Source organism: Lutjanus erythropterus, chromosome 2, assembly GCF_056507025.1.
Source record: "Lutjanus erythropterus isolate fLutEry1 chromosome 2, fLutEry1.hap2, whole genome shotgun sequence".
Lineage (NCBI taxonomy): Eukaryota > Metazoa > Chordata > Actinopteri > Lutjaniformes > Lutjanidae > Lutjanus > Lutjanus erythropterus.
In genome coordinates this window covers 32478646-32502083 of record NC_139318.1, presented here as the reverse complement: position 1 = coordinate 32502083, position 23438 = coordinate 32478646, and positions in this window count along the sequence as shown.

Genomic DNA, 23438 nt, shown 5'->3' with positions numbered 1-23438 from the left:
GAGACGCTGTCTGAATGGCTGGAGCTGAATGGATTGGGCAGAGGACACAACAGCTGCATGCCTGATTTACTGTCTTTCTGGTTGTCTGGATAAAGTTATACTGAGGCGTCATCATTTTCACCAGTGGGACAAATTAAAGTAGAAAACATTCATTGTATTAGTGGCAACAAGCTCACATACTCATTTAATGATTCACTCAAACTCACAGGAGTCTGAGATGTGCTCTTGAACTTGACTCTGGTCTTCTGTCTTTATGGTTTTCATCACTAACTGAAGGCCATGATCCAATTTACTGTCACTTATTTACAGCAGGATTGAATGTCAATGAATAGCAGCAAAGTCTCAGACAGAAGCAGCGGTTCTTGGACTTTGGATGAGACCTTTAAGAAGGAGGAATACCAGGCAGAGTAAGGTGGCCACAAACAACCTACAACCAAACCCTGCTGTATCTGTTCCCTGTTACATCTATCAGACATGAACTGGTTTGACATGGTTTTGGACCTAACTGCAAACTGTTCCGAGAGCTAAGACATGGTAAATCTTTACAGCTCTTTTTACACAGAGATGCTGCAATATCACAGCAACAAGGGGTTGCCTTTAAGTATAGGGAACAATGGTAAAATATTACGCACTGAAACTGCACTTTACTTTCCTGATAAGAGTGCAATTTTACACGATTTCATTATTTTTTATATTCTTTTCTATAAATTCCTTCATATACCTTAAGTAAAACTTATTAAACTGCCTTTGTGCATGAAATGTGCTATACAAAGACATAAGCCGTGCATTGTTTTGCCTTTTTTGGCCACACTTGAGAGACAATGAATGTGTGACGAAAAACACTTTTGATTTGGCATTTGAAAAGTGCACTTCTACACTAACAATGACAGAGCCAGAGAAGGTCACCCTCTCCGGTATCCCTCTTAGTGAAATTTGGAGACTCTGACTGTCCTTTAACTAGATTTCTACAAAAGGTTACTTGGTGCTGAGCTGAGCTATAGATGTTGGATTTATTACGTCGTCATAATTTCAATGGGATTTACTAAATTGGTCTCATTAGCAGAGAGCTTTGAGAGCTCAGCACTGAGGATTGGACTTTCCACCACAGGAGTGTTGTGCAAGTTTAAGATTATAGGAAATCTATACAGCGTTTCTGGGAACATACTGTATATGAGCTACTCAGTAGTGTTACTCAGAATGTGACATTTTAGACTTTGCTCACAGCAAAAACTTTTTAAAGGGAAAATTCACCACTTTTATATGTATGTCTAGTCAGTGTTGATAGTAACTGTAGTTAACTGAAATACAGGATGTTGCAGCTTGAATTTCTAGTTTCCACCCCAGCCGGGGGGCATGCTAGATGAGTATTTCTGTCAACTAACTCTATGTTTTGGCCAACCAGGTAATAGCTATAGTGCAAGGTGGTAATACATGTGTCTGGACGTCAGAAGCTTGTGAATAATGCGTCCTGGTACATGCAATCTGCGTCCAGGAGAACTCAGCTTTCTTGATCAGTTTTGCACTAAGGAATTTATTGCTGCAATAGACAACATTTGCTGTCAACATTGACTGACCAACTACAAAAAAGTCATGAATTTTCCCTTTAAAATCTATGCAACATTGGTTTTGGTACCCTTATACTGGCCTATCCACTGAGGGAAAAAAACATTTTAATTTATTTAATGTCAAAGAAAATATTGAGATACTTGATAAGTATCCTCACTCTCTTCTGTATAACACAAACATTTATTCAAAGCCACTACCAGAGGTTTTTGGTCATGATACAGTCTCAGTTTAATACTGATGCTTCTATATGATCTACATAAGTTAACACATCCATGAGAGGTTTGGCTATTTCTGCATAGTTGTTCTGAATGTCTGCCACCGGGTCGAATTCTCCTTGAAATCAGATGAAACCAGCCTGTGCCTTGGTTTCTCTTATCAAGACATGATTTGTGAACTTTTGGGGGGTCTTTAGAATTCTGACAATATGCTATTTTTGTCATGTGTTTCTATGTTACTGACTGTTCATCATCATGGAACATGTGTAAAATTAGGCTATTATTGGTGTATGACTCATGCATGAGGATGAGCCACCACTGATTCACTGTAATAAAGATACCAGCATGCATGCCACTTGTGCCATCATCACTTAATCATGGCAGTGAAATATAATAAACTTCATTCACTTTACTCAGAGATCAGAGAAAAACAAACCGTCTTAGTCTCGCTCGGTCTGCACGCTGAATCTCCCTTATTCAAACAAAAACTGAGCTCCCTCTGAAAGCCATGCTATAGTTTGCACACAGAGGAGGGCCTCTTAATTTGACAAATGTACTGAGAAATGAAAGAAAACTGATGAATATCAGTTTATGCCAAAGATTTATGCAAGTTCACCACAGATGGGCAAATTATTCTGTATTCTCTCTTAAGAATCAAAAGTAAAACTATCAGTATTTAGCATAAAAATGTTGTTGCATTGTAAATATTATTTTCTTGTTTTCATGCTTCAAAAGTCACCAGAATGCAGAGAACAAAGTCTATGAAACCAAAAATGTGGTTTTGAAATCCTCCCTATTTCTGAGGTGTTGAGGTTGATAAGTATGCTTTGACACATACTCGTCACCAATGGCATGATTCAAAAGAACATAAAGTACCTCGAGTAGCTACTTTCAGACACAAAGCAATATATTTTATACAATAATATATTTTCATAATATATCAACTGTCCTTTGGAAACAAACTCCATATCAGTATTGTTCTTTTCAATTCAGAATCCCTGATGGTGTGCCACTGCGCCACTATTTATATTTTTTAATACTGACTGGGCTCAGTAAATCCCCCTCACTGCATTACATCATATAAGTCAAAAACAAACATGGCCAATTTAGTCAATCAATTTTATTTTGTTAAAAAAATCCCCACTAAAATGAAAATCTTTTTTGTGTCTACCAGTCACTGTTAAAATCAGTCTAATTAGTTCCTGGATGGAAGTTTTCTGCACAACTTCTCCCATGTCAAAACAATAATTAGACAACAGATGTAGTCGTGCAGTATATATTTAATAAACTAAATAAAGAATCAATTAACGGTTTCACTTGGTGTGGCTGAAATCACATTAGGCTCCCCTCTGTTGTACAGTGTCAGATATCTGGAGGGATTAGTGTAGTCTCTGCTCTCTCTGTGCTGCTGCTGGAGTCTCAGCTCTCTGGCAGTTCGCCCAGTCACTTCTTCCACTCAGTTTGTCTCTAACCAGATCAACACAGATTAGGGAGACCACAGGGATCCCTCTTGGGATTTTTCCTTCCTCACAAGTGCTCTCTCTCTGCTCAGAATAACTTACTCCTCACTTCACTGTTCTCCGTTGTTTCAGATTAAGGAGAAGTCTCTGCGGTCTTCCCACTCACTCTCTCTTCACTCTCATATTGATTTTCCTCCTGGTTAAGACCAGTAAAACCCCCATATCTGCTCTCCTGTAACTTCATGCAATACTCTTTTCTCTTATCACAGCCAAGCCCTTCATCCTTTATTAAAATGTTCTTTCCTTTCTCTTGAATCATCTCTGACTGACCTGCTAAGTCAAGCCCTTTCTTGCCTTCTCTGACAATCCTCCTTGGCTCACAGATATACCTGGAGGAAAAGGAGAGTGCAGAACGTGATGGCAGGTCTCCGTGTGACCCCACAGATGGCATGTGACAGCAGGCTTAGCCTCATGCCCTGCTCATCCACCTCTTGGCGAGCAGCGTACAGAGCCAGTGTGGAGTGAAGGAGAAGGGAGGGGGACAGGAAAGTGGAGCAGAGTAGATACAGGAGAGAGAAAAACAACAAAAAGAGAAAAGAGGGCAGATGATGACAGAGGAGGATAAGACAGGAGAGGAAGGAGGGTGTGAGAGGAGTGGAGGAAATGTGGCCTATGTTATCTCTTGTGGGTCTGTATTTGTTGGCTAATTCGAAAAAACCACAAGAAAAGCTTAATAAGAGAATTTTGTTGCTACGTTCTGAGAGTCATTCTTCGACGCTGTTTCTGAAATACCACAGACTCAAATTTCACCACAGCCTCGCAAAGCAATTTTTCGAAGATCATTGCAACAACTGCCTTCACTTCTCAAACTGCACACAGAAGAATTCTGCTTCTATGGAAATCCTTCCTATCACTTTGAATTATGATGTCATGTCTTTCTTGAAATTGAGAAAAATCTAATTTTCCATCAGAGGTTCAGCTGATAGATTTTATTCTCACAGGCAAACATTAAATATTTTTTTAATTGGCTGCCTGCCTGTGAAATTTTACAGTAGAGGTATGCTTTTGGCCTCTCTGTAATATGTGAGCGCTTTGCCACCTGTTCACTGCAGTTGCAGATATATGCTTGCATAGATATGAGTGCATAGATATGTATGTTGTTTTCCCTCTTTCTTTTCACTTCTTTCTCATTATGTTCCCATTTCTATTTTTTCACCAAATCCTATAGTTATTTTATACCTTTTCTGCTATCTTTGTTATCTATACTACTTGACAATCAAGTTATTCTTAAGAGGTGTGTGGGTTGAGGTGTAAGCAGGGGGATTATGGAGTTTCTGGGCTGGGAAGAAATGTTGTAAAAACTAAAAATGCCTTATGTGCTATTTTTCTATTTGTGTACAACATTGAGCTGCATTTTCCTTAATAAAGTGTTGCAATAGAGGAGAGAAGAAAAAAATGTGTCCCAGGCTGAGATTCATCGACACTTCCAGATGGTTTGACTAACAAGCAAATGGAGACACAGAGCCAAATTAAAGCAGCATTTCACTCATACCCATAACTCGCACACATATAATTAAAATCTTGGTTGCATGCCAGTATGCGGTATATACTCACACGTGTACAGAAACAAACACATAGACATGAAAGAGGTGAATGCACTGTGGTGCGCCATGCCATCAAATGCTGATATTCATTTGATGCAGCTGATGCAAGTTCGTTTTCTATCCAATGGCCACACCACTGTCCAACCCTGTCTCTTAGAAATTACATTTGTATATTACTAAATTGTTTTCATAATTATGTTGCGGTGATAACGTTATTTCTGCAAGATGTTCACAGACAACGTTTCTTTGAAATAATGCATTTATATAATGTGCTGGATTCACAAGGAGGTGGACATACAAAGTCTCCAAAGACTCCTGCAACAAAAGCACGTCAGTTAAGTTCAGGATATATCATGATTTTTTTGTTAAGGTTAGGCAACACAAGCACTTTTGTTAAGGTTCAGGACAGATTGTGATTTCAGTTAAATGTTAATTTAAAAAAATCTCATATTTCAAGTCACAGTTGACTGTTTGAATAATGCTGTAGTCACAGTGACTGAATAGTGCTTTGCAAATTTGCCTATTTTGGCAAAAAACTAATTAAATACGTTGTCAGTGAACATTGTACAGATACGTTCAGTATCAACATTTTGGGACTTGCCAGGTACATTAATTAACAATATTTCTTCATTATGTTAAACATATTTTGGTCAGGTTTACGTTTCCTTCAAAGCGTGTTTGCTGTTGGAAATTAGTTGCATATGAACGTAATTTTTGGGAGACAGAGCTGCACCGTCCCACTCAAAGATATGAAAATATATTAAAGTGCAAAACTCTACCCAGCAGTTCAGTCACAAGTTGGAAAAAAGTTTTTTTATGGGATGGAAAAACAAGTCATGCACGTGTGGTTTTTATTTTATACGTACACATTGGCAGAACTGTGATGCAGCGATCAAATTTCTGCATCACACCCACAGTCATGCTTATTTATGGCTGCTAAGTTTGGCACATTAATTCACCTGGGCGATGTAGCTGAACTTGTTCTGAAAACACAGATGGAAAGTGAGTTGAACAAAGCTTCAATTATCTGCTCATATAAACATAATGATGTATGTTCAAAACACGTGCCTGAAAGAAAATGACATCAACTACATCATCAAAAGTCATTTTACTTTACAGAGGGCATCCCATCACTGTGCATCATTTCTTCTTTGTGACATAATATGAGGATTTTCCTTAAAAAAAACAATGTTTATAATAATCTGCAGAGACCCTGCCCTCTGCTTGTATTTTCTTTACCCAGTGTTGGTATTTGACAATCTGGGAAGGAGAGTGAACCATCAACTGTCTTTCTGATGCATTTAACAACAGCAACTGACAAGTCCTGCATATCGTCACTGTCCAATTTTCAGGAGCTAAGAAAAACAGCCATGTTTTCAGCTTTGTGGCAAAGCAGATGTTGCAATTTCAGATGATCTAACGGCTTTGTAAATGGTTTGCCTGGCTAAAGAAATAGGAGAAGTGTCTCAGCTCATAAAGCAGCATTCCCTCCTTCAGTTTTAGTGAAAAATACAAAATCACCAGATTTGGAGATATTTTACAGGACAGCGACAATATTCTACCTTTAAAGCATGATTTCATCCAGAGCAGGGATCCTAAAATTGTTTTCACTAAGTTAAATCTATAAATTATTACCAAATGAGCTCTCTAAGGACTGTGGGAAGTTTTCGGAATCAGGTTATTGTAAAGTGGGTCTTTCTGCGCAAAACCATAAACATAGTAAGTAGCAAAATATAAAGAACGATAAAAAGCAAGTAGTGCAAGTCAAGAAGCATAAAAGAAAACAGAGGAGAAAATAAAGAAAAAAATATAAAAACATGTACAATATGTTATTTAAATGAAAGAGCTGTGCAGTTCGGAAGGTAAGCTTCTTCAGAAACTGTGCAGAAGTTCACTGTATGCAGTGTTAGAATATTGAAAATGTATTGAAAAAAAAAGAATATTTGAAATGTTATATTTAATTGTATGATTGAGAAACAACATTCAACAAAAGTTCTTACTGCTCAGTATTCGATAATAACACCAATTGTTGACATACGCACAGATTCATCAACTTGTTGGTATGAAAGACACACAGGCCTGCTGAGTTTATAAAGTTAATAACCACCTTCGGTCTAATGGCTACAGCTCATATTCTGTAAAAAGGCAATGTGACACATGACTATGACCTCTTTTTTTCCCTACAAGCTACACTCACACAGTACATCACTGTCACGCCTTAGTTGACATATTATAATTTTATTACTTAATGACAATGAAGAGCAGGCAATAAAACAAGCAGTGAGCGTACTTCTCCACAGAAGAGCCATAAATGAACATGTGACCTGAATTTGAAATCCTACCCTTGCGTGATCATAACAGCCGTGATAAATGATTGAAACATGATCTATAGCATGTAACCATATCTCTCCAATGATAAGGTTAAACTTCCTTCACCATATCTCTTTCACCAAGCCATTTCACAAACACTGACTGTCCTTTCCATTTGTTAACAGCAGCAACATCAGTCAGAGGGAAATCATAGGTTAAATGTTAGTTAACTTATTATTTCTTTGGCAATTATGTTTGAATCCAAATTCTCTATTTTGTAAACAGATTTCACATTGCATCAGACAAAACAAACATCATGTGCTCACGTGAAGTCACTCACCCCAGCTGCCTACTTGACCTGTGCAGGGCTTAAGTTACTAGCATTGAAAGCTGGAATACCTTCTCTTCTCTCGCCATATGGAGCAAAAGTGGATTACAAGGGACAGTTCGCACTGACTCTTACCATTTAGACATGGAAGCGCACCGTCTTTGACCTGACTCTTTGGGTAGTATATGAGCATTAGAACAGGGTAGTACAGTTTTCTAATTTACCTGAAACAACACTACTGGCAATGTGTTCTTGTTAATGTACACTACTATCTGTAAAAATGAAAAAATACAAGATTAAATTAAGATTAAATAAAAAAAAAAAAAATATATGGAGCAGTTTCATACAACATCGATGTCTGCAGCAAAATTAAATTTAACTTTATTCATTTTGAAATAATCTAAAATTCACAGCACTAAACAGTAATAGTTAGGCATATTGTATGATGAATCAAACATATGATTGATTAGCATTAAAAAAAAGATTAGAGATTAAAGATTAGTGCAGCAATAATATCTAATGTTAGCTAACGACATACACTGGAAATACAGCTGTAATAAGTAATTTCATTTATTTATTGAAGAAATTGTGGTAGCCTACAGAAATGCCAAAGATACGTTTGACATAAAATTAGAACATACTTTAGAATTCAGAAACAGCATCTCAATTACTTTATATATCAGAATGCACTTTTTTAACTGTAAAATGTCCTGCTCAGTACATGTCTTGGTCACAAGTTCTTTCAATTATTAATAATTATATAATAAATTATTACAAATTATAGAATACTGTATATTTTTTATAACAATATCTGATTTGACAGATTATGTCAAAGCATTAAATTAGAATTCTTAAGCAAAATGCTCTATAAAAGTCAAAGTATGTTTGTATTTTTTTTTTTAAGTAGCCTTCTTTACTAGAAAAACTGAATATTTTGTTGTAAATGTTGTTTTTGTTGTAATAGGGATGTGAGTTAGATTTGGTTCAGTCAGACCAATGAAATATTAAATCATCCATCTTTGCTCCCTACATCTACACCGCCTGTCTCACCTTCAGCTGAGCATAAACTAATGGTTATGAACTTCTTTTCAAAATACAAAAATGTGAAATATTCACATTATTTTTTTTTATGATCCACGAGGAGCAAATAATTGTCAGTTATCTTAATCAACAGAAAAAAAAATCCATATCCTGCATCCTTGAATATTACGGCAATAAAGTGCACTAAAATCTATAGAAACACTTTCTATCAACATGTAGAGCACAGCTCAGTGCTGAACACATGCAGGCAGGAAAAAAAACGCCCATAGCAACAGGACACCCTAGCAACCAGCAACGCTTCCCAACCAGAGCAGAGAAACACAAAGAGAAACGGCAAAATTACACACAAAACACAAAAAAAAACCTACTCAGAAGTGAGTTATTGCGCCGCTGTTTCTATGACACACACCCTTGTGCAAGGTTACATCAGTGTTTCGGATCAGAAAATTCACAGTTTTTAACATTAACCGTAAAATGTTAGCTAGCCAAATGAAAACAAAGAGATCCACTAACTGCAGCAGTTTTCTTACCTGAGAAAACACCGCGGGCAGCCCCGGCATGACAAGCCTCCACTGAGCGACAGCAGGGGACTTTTCCATGTAGAGAAACAGTGATGAGACTCACTGTGGACAAACGGTGACAACAAACAGATGGCAAGAGGAGAAAAGCTCACCCTGCTTTCAGTGATGACATGAGAGAGAGGCTGCTGCTGCTGCTGCTGCTGTCCTCCGTCAGCCACGTTATCCTGCTCACCTTGCGCCTGACGTCACCACGTCACCGGCCTCCACAACAACATCTGACTCATATAACCAATTTATGGTTCTACCACATGCTTCTCCTCCTGGTTTTGTACTTTTCCCTTAAATAGTCAACTCCTGGCTCAAAAGCATAATACTGGAGGATACTGCTTTAGTGGATATGGCTGTGTGATCTATTATCATTCCTAAAATTTTAAATAAATAAATAAATAAAATACATTTGGATTAAGAAAATCCTCAGCTAAACTCTGCTCCCATAATAAAATAGGCTCTCCATAATCTCCAAATACGACAATGTGAGATTTGCAGAAATACACTTTTAATTATTTATTTAACTATTTTTTATTTGTCTCATTTCCTCTTCTGATAATGGCATGCTTTGTATTGGTTTTGCTTGATTTCACTAATCTATTTCATGAATCATTCACTGTTTATTCTACAATACTGGATAGAAAAATTATTTTCTTAGTTGACATAATATTAACACCCAAATTCTTCATTATGAGTAGTTTTTCATGACTAAAAACCTTTTCAGTGCAAATACAAATAAGATGAAATAGTAATAAATGCAATAGTTCAAATTTACAACTGATGAAATGTATGAAATTTAATGAAATGTTGCAAAAAATTAAATCTATATTCTTAGTGTATGAAATAGACATGAAAAGCTATAAACGATAAGTACAACTACAATACAGCACAACTTTCTGTCAATTTGCCAATTTTATTTGGTACATTTTACATCCATGCAGTAAATGTAATTTTTCTAAATCTCTGCTATCTCTTCATCACTGAACCTGAAAATTACGCTGAGTCTCTTAAGCTTAGAGAGAGAAAATAAAATATATGTTTTTTCAGTGTCCGTTTTTCCCCTTTATTAATTAATTTATTTATATTTTAAGCACTTAAATTATCCAATATGTAATTCTAATTTCAATTCTAAATTGTTTGTCCTTTGAGCACTGTTTAAATATAATGTCACCTTTTTTTGTGTATTACCATGGGTTTAGATTATATCTAAATTGACCTGACACTTACCTATAGCAAAAACCTTAGCTTCAGCATGGACTACCTGAATAAAATGTGTTTTTATATGATGAGCACTTATCACTAGCGTGTTTTGTGGGTTCAGTGCCTTCATAAAAATAATTTCTGGTTGATGCAGAAGACCACATTTATAAATCCAACCCTCTGACAGGCTAAAGCATTTTACTGTAAAATAAAACCCTTTGCATAAACCCTTGATGATACAAAGACATAGCTGGAGAGCAGCCTAACTTCTAACAGCTTTGCATTAGCCCCTATGGTATGAGGCAAACCACAAAGAAGGAATACATGATCGCAGTATTACATTACCTTATAACAGGAAGGTGTGTAAATGTATGCAAACCAGCTTCGGATGAGATATTTCCATTTTAAAAGGTCAGTTTACAAAAATCTTTTTTTGCTATCCCCGTGGTGCCAAGCCATGCAGATACTCTGAAAGAATAGTTCTGAGGAGACGCAGGATTTGTTAAACATCAACTTGCTAACATTATACCTGTGGTTGTGGATCATATAGAGTGGAACAAAGTTCAATGAATATGATTTCTGTGGGGAAATAAACAAACAAGAGTTTGTTGATGCTGTCATGCTGACCTTTACTTGACAAAAATTCTACTTGAATCCTTTTTTTATCAGTTACTTCCTCAATTATTGTTAATGATTTATAATAATTGTAGGGTGAGGGAGGGTATGAACTGACTTTTTCTGTCTTCTGGAGGGGGGCATGCCCGAAAATGTTTGGTAACCACTGCAGCCGCGCAGTCTGCCAACCTGTTCGACTGGGAGCGCAGCACAGTGTGGTATTTCAGCTGCTGTTACCTTATCTGTCTGTCAGTTATCATTGGCTTTCAGTAGGAATGCATCCATAGATCAGCACATCTCTTTTTAAGCCACACGTTTCTTGTGAGACTCACATGTACCGAGTCCCTTTATTACCATATTCTGCCAATCAGAACTAGAGCCATGCACAATGTTGGACCATATGTGGGCTGCAGGACAGGGGATAAACATGCTGTGCTGTCCCATATTAAGTAGGACACCTGGTCACCCCAGGCGTCAGTCAGTGCAAGGCCCCTGAATACAGGAGCAAATGCACTAGAATCTGAGTGAGAAAATAACAAAACAACGTGACAAAATTCTTGGAAACATTCACTAACTTGGAGGCCACAAGACACAGCTAGAAGTTCCAGTAAGTTCACTTTGTGCAAAGAATTTTTTTTGTCATACTGCTGCTGTTTCCAAGGTCAATAATGAACCTTTAATCCCAAAATCAACAATGTATCAACTATTTAAAAATGTCACAAGCCCCAGCTGACTCAAACTTAGACTACCACTTCCCTGAACACAGTCACAGCTGTGTAAAAACGCAACAGTACTGGTTATTTTTAGCCAGGCTAGCAGCATGTCTCTAGGGATGGAAATGTTGGTCAGTGCACCACTTTGGTCTGGACTAAAATATCTCAGCACCTACTGACAGTGTTGGGATATAGCTAACTACAGGCAGTTCAACTGCTTGTTCAACTATATTCTGCTGTCGTTTGGTGGTAGTTTAACTACATTCAAATCTCAGTAGCTTTTTCACTAGTTAACGACATCGTTTCACGTATTTTTGGTAGTTAATTACAGACTCCATATTCATAGGGCCAGATTTAAGCAAACACAGGCGTGGGACCCTCCACATTCCTTGTTCTCCCCCCTTTTTAATCTTTGAATAAATAATACATTATGAAAAGATTTATTTCAGATCAAACACACTTTCCATTTTCTTAGGGTGTAGTTTTCTACAATTTTAATGCAATTTCCCCAACGCTACCTACTGCCTAAGTTTTGACAGTAGGGATGTCTTTGAATGGGTTAAGTAAATTAGATAAATACATTTTAAATAACTGATGGAAATTTAAAGGTGCTGTGAGCAACTTTGGGGAAAGATAGTTGATTGTTGAGTGTCTCGGATCAAGACACCAACCCAAAGCGTTGGTATTTGATGAAATCGGAAAGAGACTCAACACTCAGCTGTCTTTCTGCAGAATTGCTTACTGCACCTTTAATCTCCATTGTGTTTAAGATGTCACACTAATATGAGGTGTGTATATTATATATTGCACGCATAATCAACCTATCACGTTCATTCTGCTTTCTCGCCACTCTCATATCACTCTAAGAAATAAATCACTCATGCTGCTGACACAGTGATGCAGCAGGAGGTATTTATTTGTAGATATCAGATTCCTCACATACTGTAAACGCAGCCTGACTCAGTCTCTCCACCTCTGCATTGTGTCTTGTTGCAGTTTTTAGGGTGGAAAGTTCATCCCTCCTGGACAGATAAATTCTCTCTGGCATCCTGTTTTTGTTTTCATTGTCCTCTCAGGTTTCTTGCAGACAGTCCAGCTCATTCCAGGGCTGCGTGTGTGTGGGTTAGTGTGTCTGTGTGGGCGAGAGAGAGAGAGAGAGAGAGAATGTGAGGGGGGAAGCAGACACAGGTCGACAGAAAGAGACAGAAAAAAACAAAAGACAGAGGGAGACGGCGATAGAGAGCACAGAGGGCCTGTAAAGCAGCAGCTTACTCTCTTCCTGCCATTGTTTCATCTCAGGGACCCACACGACGCTCGGCTAGGCTACGCCTCCTGGACATCAGCACGCTCCCCCTCCTGTTGGCCCACTCCTCCTACAGCTGCTCCACGTTTCCATGGAGACAGAGAATATGCCTGCAGATGATTGCATCCCCTGCTGAAAGGCATTCATGGAGACAATAATACAGCACAACCATAAAATCTGACTGTTAAAAGAGCAACGTGGAGACAATTCACATACAGTATGGTGAAATGTTGTTTATGGTTTTGTGTAGATTCACTTATTGTTGCTGTGCAATGTGCAATTCTAGATAGAGTTTTTAGTCATTGTAGCATGGCTCCATAGGGATTGCAGCGTTGGTCACTTTGGACCAGACTGAAATATCTCAACAGTAATTCAACAGATGGATTTCAATGAAAATTTGTACACACATTAATGGTCCCCTGAGTATTAGTGAGCCGCCTTTTTATATTGTGCACCAGCAGGTCTAATTCTTCATTTATCCAAAGAAATATCTCAACATCTACTTCATGGATTGTCAAACAGAACTGTGCAGACATTCATGGCTCCCAGAGGATGAATACTAACTACTTTCAGACTTTAGTGCCACGATGAGATTCACTTTTGTTGTGTTGAATGAAGTGTCCCAACAACTATCGGATGGATTTGCAATGAAAACAGATTCAGACATATGACAGATATGTAAAAATACTCTGCTATGATTAATATTTTCTTTAATATGTTTTTCTACACATAGAAAGTTTTGTAAAAACTCTCGATTTGGCCTGGTATCCTTTCCACCACTGCTTCATGCACTAGACTGATTGGTGAAATGACAGTGCATCAAGATAGCTCACACGATAACTCATAAAAGATGTTGAAAGTTGTTGCAGTGTTTGATTTGTCCATTTTGGGCTACTGTAGAAACACAGTGGTTCGCCAAGGTTGCTTCTATGGAAGAGGATCCGCACCCACTAGGGATACAAATAACTAATTTTCAGGTAAGAAACACAATGACTCTTATTTTCAGATGATTATACACTGATGAAAACATACTTATGATTAATATTTTCCATTTCTGCCATATTCTGCCAATAGATCCCCCTAAATCTTACACACTGGACCTTTAAAAACACTGTTGTGTCTAATTACAGATTGCCAGAGTTTCTAGCGTGGCTGCAGACTCTTAGTCTTGTTAGAAGGTATTTTAGTCTTAGACATAGGATATCTGTCTGAACCCACTGTGGAGGATTTAACCCTTTAGTTTATCTTAAAACCTTACAATTTCGAAATATGGAGATACACAGATTCCAGATTCACTGGACAACAACCACATATGAGATAGAGAAAAGTCCCAAACACGTGGGCCTGTAAAAAATGCGTGTGAGCATATTTGCATGTTATAACTCCTCCTCCTTTTATATGAGTTTACATATGTTTGTTTGAATTTCTTTTGGCACTTGCCCAGATATTTGCACCTGCACATGGGAGTGTCTGTGCTCATGCGTGCATGACCTCATAACAAGTTTGACAAATGACTGATTGAAACTCTACCTGAAGTGTGGAACCTTATATGTGCTAATGATCAGGTTAGCGTCCTTCTTTAACGAGTTCCTCCGCTGAGCCACTTCACATGCATGAACTCCTGCCGATGATACTGGGTTTAGGTCAGAGAGAAAGATCAGCATCGACAACAACAACGGTTTGTTCACACTCATCAGGGAAAAAAATGTTCAGGTTTGACTCACATTGGCTTACATTCTGACATGTGTGCATTGAGCTGGATTGGTAAGTTCATTAAGGCCCTCAGCTGCTTTACCATAGTAGTACCTTGGAAAAATGCCAGACACCTGCTGTCCGACTCACTCTGTCTCATGTCACAACAGCACGTGAGACCTGCACCGCTCATGGTGTTGAGTGGATCCTTCTGTGAATAAAATGTTGTGTTTGTTTCTGTGAAAAGTCTGCGTCAAGAGTTTGCTGCATCTTATCACAAGCAGGTCAACATATAGCAGCTGAACCTGCTGCATGTCACATTAATACTGCATATAAGTACCACAAAGCCAAATTGTTGCTTTTCTGCAGAATATCTGAGACTGGTCTGACACACTGGGAAAAATCATACAGAATAAACTAGTTTTCTCATTCGCATGAAATAAATATGTTTTACTTATTCATGTTAATTAAACATAAATTTCCTGGTATTTATTTTCAGAACTTAAACACACATAAACACAAGTTCTTCTAACTTTAAGTCTTTTGACTTGAATGAATGTGCTGTTCAGAGTTCAATTGACTCTTTAAATTAGGTTTATAAAGAAACATGATCAGCATATTAACAGACTTCCCAGCATGTATTGCCAGAGAGTTAAAGCTTTCCTTAGACACTTCTTTTTTTTTATAGTTTGAAGAAAGCATATTATGAAAACTTGCATTGCATGTCTGAGACTCCCTAAAAACAGTATTTGCCCAGTGGTTGTGGTTTTGCAGGACGCAGCAGTGCACACTTCTGCGAGGTCAGCTCTGTAACCATGTCAGCCTGTGCTCCAAGTACACAAAAATAGTTGGACTAAGTCTCAAAGTATTGGCTTATTTTTGACTTCTAGAGTTTGGGAAATTTGGCAAACTAGACTGAATAATACAAACATACAATATGAGTTTATTTGATGTGTGTAAGCCTTGTAAGCCTGTTTGGCCAAGATACTACACTGATATCAGAATACAGACCTCACATCTAAGTAGACTTTTGTTGTTGGACATAATTTAGTCCATCTTGTCAATACATTTGAGTACTGTTTAGTTTAGGGGTATAGTTGAAGGTAAACCAAAGTACACTGACTCTTTTAGATGTGGCTTAGAGTTCACTCGTCTATTTTAAATCAACTGCATCAATCAATGAGGGTAAACAAGTATTGCATTACTGTATTTACTACTATACCCTTGATTGAGGTCTCCTGTGTGTTTGATCTTTGTATTTAGGTAAAGATTAGGTTAATAAACAACATTTTAGGTTACAGTTTTGCTAGTTTATCCAGAAAGTGACGAGACGACCCATAGCGAGCTGACAAGAACGTGCACTCAACACTCTGTGCGACGCAGGACGGAAAGCACCGCCCCTGGATGAAATAAAGTTTTTAGGGAGCCCCATGTGTCTCTAATACACTTTAAGATGAGTCATAGTTGCTTGTTCTAACAATAATCATAAACACTGTGAAACATGATGAGGGTTAGTATTGAATTCAGTCCATACCCCCTTAAAAGTATAATATGCAACATTTTCCCCACAAAAAAAACAAAGTACAGACTCATATAAACAGAATTTCTTTCAGTCATCAGTTTTGACCAACCAGATGTTTGCACTGGATGTGTAGTGGCGTCTGTATCTGCAGAGACTTTGCCCTCTGCTTGTAGATTCTTTTTTTTCTTATTATTTTGCTGTGCTTGGGTTGCTTTACCAACTCAAATGTAGGTAGTTTAGGTCCTGGTGTCTTTCTTTATTCCCACTGATTCTCTTCCTTTAATAAATTTATTGGGAGCAGTTCCACATTTCGTCTTTGTTTCAATGATGGAACAAAGTAGATTGTCAGAGTAACTGAAGAGTTGTTGATTCAACAAAATGTCAGCTCGTCTTTTCAAATTCATATAACTTAAAATTTTAATTCATTTTTGCAATGCAGGTAAATGTTACCAGGCAACATGAAATATAAAATTAGAAAATGAATTAAGAAATATTACTCATCACTGCCTCTCTGTTTTGCCAGTACAGGTTTATGTTCATATTCATTATTCTGCTACAGCAACTTTTATTTTCTTAAAATTGTGGATTTTTTCCCCCTGCTGAGTTTTAACATGAGTAGGGCGATTATATAAATTCACACACAATGGACACTATTCAAGCAGGGCTGAAATTACTCGCTATATTTAACCACTTCTCCTTTCATTCAGGTTAATATCCTGCTTTGGGATTAACCCCGATTTGAACTGAGCAACAAAGTGTGTGTGTTGGGCTCAGCAGCACGAGTTGTGATGACGTTCGATGGGGGCATTAGATGACGTGGAAGGGGAACAGAGGGAGCAAAAAAACAAAAAGACAGGAAAAAAGATAATGAGAAATTGCATAATTACAGACGTAGCTATTCAACCCCTTTCTTTTGAGAAGAGGAATATTCACTGATATTGAGAGGATGCTGAAATCCATGGACTGCTCCCTGAGACATTGTCTTTACTGTGTCTCTGAAGAGTTGACTGTACTGCATCATTTCCCTGGATAAAAGGACGTTTAAAACATCCCTGAAATATTCGCAATTGCTATGTTTGTCATGTGTTTCTATTTTTCTGCATCTTCATCATCATGGCTCATACATATTATAAGACTGTTACTGAAGTTTGACTCATGCATGAGGGTGAATCATCACTAATTATATCAGAAAGATACCATCATGCGCTCTATTCTCGCCATTACTATCAAAGTGTGGCTCCACAATATCTTAATAGACTGATTTGCAGTTTGACCTATCTGTGTCTTTGTGCTGAAAAACTATAGAAACATAACCCCAACCCCAACCACTGAAAAACAAAAAGAGCTGTCTGGAAAGTCATGGCATATTTCACACACTGAACTATAACATAAATATTGTGACTGATCTAAATGGAGGAGGATGAGTTTTTAAATCTACAGGTTAAGCCAATAAATGGGAAGCATGGATAGTGTTTGTGACCTCACAAGATGATCACTGATCTGTTGCTGTATGAACTGACGTGTTGTCATTAGTAGGACCACCATTATTTCTATCTGTATCTGTATCTGTATCTGTTCAACCAATAAAATGAACTGTATTCAGATAGAAGACCAGGAGCAGGTCTGGGTTATACTGGAAGCCACATTAAATCGGGCAAATATTTTATTTTCTAACTTAATATTTATTGGCAGTGCAATTATTGTGCCTACAAAGCATCAAAATTATTTAATATTGGCATATAATCTCTCTCTTTCTGTCTTTATTTTTAGCTAAACAAAGTTTTATGAACTGTCTGAAATTCACACCACGCCCCCTTTAACCTGGGGATACCGCAAAATCTGAAACCGAAAACAATATTTTATGAATCGCAAGACTCTGTTTTGCAGTGGAAAGAGTCTACAAAAAAACCCCTCAACATTAAAGATATACAAATATATGAAATATCCCTCAGCTGAGGAAAATAATGGTGCTGCATTAAATTAGTATATTTTTCCACATAATAATGTAGAAGAAATATCAGTTTCCATCACATTATTTGTGCTTTCCGAAATAACATATTTGGATTTGGGTGCGTCCCTAATTTTCATCACTGTATGAATGGTCAGGTGACTAACCATCTCTTCTAATGTCTTTGTTCTGTTTTGCCTGTTTCTTAAAAAAACTATATATATATATATATATATATATATATATATATATATATATATATATATATATATATATATATATATATATGTAAACTCACATTATATTCGGTCAGTCTATCACTAGTATAGTGAGTAAGGAGTGTAATGTATAGAGAAACACCATACAACCAAACACAAAGAATCACCAGTTTTTGCATGCCCATTTAATTTAAATGCAAATCCTATTATACCATTAATAATTGCTGACCATGACCACTGCAGGACAAATAACAGATGCCTGAGACGAAGACCAGCCATTTTAAAATTTGTCTGCACTTGGCAATTTGTGTACTAAAACCTTTTGAAAAAAGCAAGAATAATAGAAGCACATTGACTGTACAGTATGGTGTATACAGTAGACAGTATATACATTCCTGTTGCATAACATGTGTCAACTTCAACTTGTCAGCTTGTCTCTATCTATGTACATTCTTCTTTGTGATTGATATCCAGTAGATTAGAGGTGTATTAATGCACGATAATGACCTCAGTGTAGCCACTGAACAGAATGAGTGTCCCTGATGTTTTGCGTGTTCGGTTTATATTCAGTGTTCAGTTAATACAGTGTGCACAGTCAGCATGGTGCAGTCGAAAGCAGTGCTGCAGTTCCACCTCCTTCTCTCAGCCTATAATAGCTGTTACTCTGTTGCTGAGGTAAGTAGAAACTACAGTACATGAGAGGGCATCATCACTCTGTTGTTCAAGTGTAGAGGGACTCATGTACAACACCACACCAGCGCCCCTTTGTGTCATGTTGTGGGTACTACAATCAGAGTCAGCACATAAACACTTTGTTGTCCTTTTATAGCACAGTACAAATATCCCACAGGACATAAAGGCACACAGGCAGTGATGGTAAGGTCAGGTCATTGCATACTACGTGTCTCATATTGGCAACATAAATAGGCTACAATTATTGTATATGTAATTTCCAAATGGTACCACTAGAGGGGGGTCTTATCTTTCTGTATGTAATGCTGCAGAGGATAAACGGCAGCATTTTTAAAGTTCAGTTTACCAACAAGGGGGACGCTTCCCTGAAGGTTTTTGCAACATCATGTTTCTGCACAAATTCTCACATGAAATATAAATATTTGTAGTTATTTTCCATAACATCTAATTCAAATAGAATGTTTTCCCTTGATCTATCCTGCAGAGATTTGAGTGTTCAAGCTGATTTTGATCAAATGTTTGCTCATCACTCGCTCAGAGAGCAGCTGTTTACACTCTTGAGCCTCAGGCAGTGGTTAAAAAGACCAAAAGTCAAACTTAAAACCGACTGATTTTTTTTTTAACACAAATGCATTTTTGAAGACATACTACTCAGTATTTTCCTTTAAAAAATGTATAGAACGTATAAAAATCTCTGTCAATCATCATTTATGACCTACTAGAAGTGTGTGGTGGTGTGTGTATCTGCAGAGACTCTGCCCTCTGCCTGTATTTTCTTATTTTTTAATTATTTTTGCTGTGTTTGGGACGCTTTACCATCTCAAACCTGAGAATAAGACTCAACAATGAACTATCTTTTTGGTGTGTTTATAAACAGCAGCAGCTTCTGCATATTCTAGCTTTAAAGTGAGAGTTTGGATTTTTGAAGTCGGTTACTTATCAGTAGTCGGTGTATTAGCTACAGTGGATGTCGGTCGGCACAGCCCCAGTAAGAATAAGCAGAGAGGGGTACCAGCGCAGCAGCTCAGCAATAAAAAGGGTCTAATTAAAAAAAAAAATCAATGAAGGTTTAACTGTATGCTATTTCTAGATTTTTTTTTCATTGCTTTACCTTGCCTTCACACAGACTTCTCTGACTGGAAACATCCACTATATAAGTCTCATATCAAATATCCGTCTCACCAAATTAACCAAACTCCAGAGGTGAAATCAGTCATTTATCTCTCAGAGCACAGAAATTGCTGGTCTACAGCTGCCTTGTCCTGTTAGATAGTTTAAGTTATTGTGTGACTTCAGTGAATCCAAACAATCCTTTTAAAACACAGAAATCGCATAATAAACACAAACAAACTAACTGATCAAAGTATCGGTAGATAAGTAACTCTTGTATTCTGTGAGGTAAAATTACTGATTTCACCTCTGGAGTTTGGTTGGGTTGGACCGAGTGACATTTGGCTTATATAAAGGCCGTTTCTCAACCAAAAAGGCTATCTTATGGCATGGTAAAGTGGTGACGGTATTCGATTCAGGCTTGAACTGACACTGCATTTTTTGGTGGAAAATTTTTTAAAGTGGCTCAAATACCTTTTGCTCCTGACCACAGCACTACATTGCTTAGCTTTCATGCTGGTATTCCTCTCTGCTTTTCCAAACTCGGGGTGTGACAACCACTCAGTGCTTCATAAAACCCCACTTCAAATAATCCAAACCATTCCTTTAAGGTGCAGCAGACTTGCAGGAGTAGCCTTAGAGGGAATGAGGAGTGGCGCAGCAGATGTATCTGGCAGTAACTGCCTTGCTTGAGGGATTTTAAAGAGTTGGTTGATCACCCTGGGATTTCTTCTTTCTTCTCGCTTTTTAGCAATACTAGCAATACTTCTATATGTTCCAGTGAATCATGGTCAAGTATGCTTCACATTTCAATTGTCTATCAGAGTTAAAAGAAAGTTTGAGTAAAACTGCACTGTCAGTGTCTGCACTCCATCTTAAACCTCAGTGGAAGTCCCACAGAAGCTTTGCTGCAGAGTCAGACCGCAGCATGCCTCCAGCAGAGAGTGAATTACCCCTCTGCTGTTATTGTTGGTGGTTGTTTAACATTTGGAAAGCTGCTGTGTCATTTTTGTGCACACCGAAATAGGAACAGCAACTTTTTGTACAGCAACTGCCAGAAACGTAAAGTGTTCTCAGTCACGATCTTTGCATAGATTTAGGCGCTCAGAGTCACTGGCACAAAATGCATGCGACAGCAGTACAATGCCAAGGAGAGAAAGAGGCCAGAGGAGGAATTCTTTTTATTGTTGCCAGTTCAGATGAAACAGGATGACACCGTGTTGCCAATGAGGAGTCACAGTATAATCTGGTTTACTGTCAAATCCAAAAGAACACTCAGACCTTCAGGACTTATTTCAGAGCTGCGCTATTATTCCTCTCAGCATGACGCATTGGCTGCTGTGACAGGACAGAGGAGCTCTGAGTGACACAATCTGACCGACACAGACTGAATGTCCTGCCTACAGCCAGTGAGCAAAAGTAACTAAGTAGAGTTACTCAATTACTGTGCTTAAGTATACTTTTTAGGTATGTTTACTTAAGTATTTATATTTTAAATACTACATTTTGCTTCTTACATACCTCACAACACGTTATATGACAGGTGAAGTTACCAGTTACTTTTCAGATTAAGATTTTACATGGGAGAGACTCAAAACAAAACAATGAAATGTCACGTCAGTGTTTGGTTTGTCCTTTCTGGTTTACTGTAGAAACATGGTGACGCAACCTGGTGGACTCCAGCATCTGCACCCTCTGTAGATATCAAGGACTCATTCTAAGGTAACAAAAACACAACAATTCCTATATTCAGGTAATTATACATTAATGATTAATTAATCCCCCTTAATCTTACAATGCAAGCCTTACACTATTTGAATTATATGCTTCCACTCCGCTACTTCACTACATTTATAAGTAAGCTGTCATTTGCAGTTATTTTGCTAACATCAAAAACACATGACGAGCTTATAGTACAGCTAATATAAACCAGTGGCTCCCAACATTTTTTGCTCCTGGCATATTGCAAAATTTGTTATATGTCTATGAGTTTTTTGCAGGTCCACCAAAGAGACATTTTTCCTATAAACTTTTCAGTTTGTGCTCCAAAGAGGTAAAAATCATCCAATACTTTGGACAAAAACGTAAACTAACTTTAAAAAATGAATAGAAATTCATGTAGCAGAACTTAGTTTTCTCTTCTCTCTTACCCTGCTTATCATCTCACGACCTGCCAGATTCAATTTGTGACCCTTTGAAGAGGTTCTGACCCCCACGTTGGACACCACTTGACCACCGAACTGGATAAGCACACTGCTACACTGCTGTAGTTCAAGTTCTTCTGCAGAACAAGTGCTTCTGACATTTCAAGTATATTGTGCTGACAATACGTATAAACATTTACTTGAACTAGAGTATTTTTTTTAGATTGTTGATTGTGACGTCTACTTATGTAAATAATCAGAGTATTTCTTGTTCAGTAAGTCTCAAGTCAGAACATGCTCCTCAGCAAATGTAATGCTTCTTTAACAACAGAACCTTGATTTATTGCTCTTTGTCAAATTCTGAATGTCAAAAAAAGTTCGAAGTTCAAAGTCTCGGTCTGTAATTTTTGACCCAAACGTACTGCAATTTGGTTTTTTGTTAACTATTGCATAATTTTTGTATGCAAACAAAATGATCTTTTATATCAACTGGCGCTCAGCAACGTATGATTAATCCTTCATGGTTCTCACCTGCTACTTGATTGGATATTGTCAGATTGGTTCAGACAAAGTGGATCTGGGGAAATAAGTGCCGACTTGCTGAGAATGAACAGCATTAATTAGTTTATTCAGAAAATTAAGGGAAATTAAAATGATTTAAACCTTTGGGCTTGGTGTAAGGTATCAAGTATTTTCAAGTCAAAACGCTCAAATCAAAGTAAAGTCATGAGTCATTGCTGTTTAAGTCCATGTCGATTTGCAAATCTTTTTTAATTTTGTCTGAAGCCATCAGATTTGTGACTTGAGTCCAAGTCATAAGACTCTGTTTCTTACACCACTGGCTGCAGCTCAGACATTTCAAATCAAAGAGAACTTCAGAGAAACTTAGAATTATATCATGATACATTTTTGGATGACACCAAATGAAACTGATTAACTTGTTTAAATTAAAGTGCAAGAAAAAAAAAATCCAAGACAGCTCTCATTTATGTGCATATATGGCTTTGTTCCAGCTGCTAAATTCATGATCCCTCCCCTCAACGGAGACATCAGCAATATGCAAATAACCCAGAGTGAGTGCTCTCAGGAAACACACTTATTTGTGGATTCTCTCTCCTTGGGCCATAATGATGACACCATCTTTTCAGCTCTCAGAAGAGTCGCTTGCACAGCAGAAGTTTGGCAAA